The 691-nt window shown below is 57.0% G+C and overlaps 1 pseudogene; it reads left to right on the forward strand.

The window, feature by feature from the left end:
• Positions 1-3: 3 nt before the first annotated feature.
• The window catches only part of LOC119299872, a 13,913-nt pseudogene continuing 13,225 nt past the window's right edge, over positions 4-691 (forward strand).

Here is a 691-nt window from a genome sequence, read left to right on the forward strand (position 1 = left end):
ACTATGGCAGAAGCATTGCTTCTTCCTGTGGTACGAGGCGTGGCCAGCAAGGCCGCGAGCATCCTCGTCCAGACCGTGAACCGCATGTGTGGTGTTGACGATGACCGCTGCAAACTGGAGCGCCAGCTGCTGGCCGTCCAGTGCAAGCTGACCGACGCCGAGGTGAAGAGCGAAACTAACCAGTACGTCAAGAGGTGGATGAAGGACTTCAGGACCGTCGCCTATGAGGCCGACGACGTCCTCGACACCTTCCAGTATGAGGCGCTGCGCTGCCAAGCCTAGAACGGTGTGTCCAGGACACACAAGGTACTCAGCCACTTCACGTCACACAACCCGCTACTCTTCCGTCTTACTATGAGCAGGAAGCTGAGAAACATCCACTACAACAAACACCCCCCTATAGCAACATATGTCTAGCAACGACAACAATACAATGTGTTGTTTGATTGAACCCCCCTTCCCCACTTAACGCTAACCTCCCCGTGACCACCTCCATCTCTTTTTGCGCTGTCAACGCCCGCGCACTAAGGGTGAAATCTCCCTTCGCTAAATTTTTTTTTCGAGAGGCACACCCAGCAGCCAAGGCTCCCACCGCCGCCGCCGCCCCCTCCCCCTCGGCTGCCTGCCCTCGTTCCTCCTCCAAGCTCGCCTCCCTCACCAATTTCTCCGCTCTTCAGGGACGTACACTGCG

The sequence above is a fragment of the Triticum dicoccoides genome, chromosome 5A (genome assembly GCF_002162155.2).
Source record: "Triticum dicoccoides isolate Atlit2015 ecotype Zavitan chromosome 5A, WEW_v2.0, whole genome shotgun sequence".
NCBI classification, from domain to species: Eukaryota; Viridiplantae; Streptophyta; class Magnoliopsida; order Poales; family Poaceae; genus Triticum; species Triticum dicoccoides.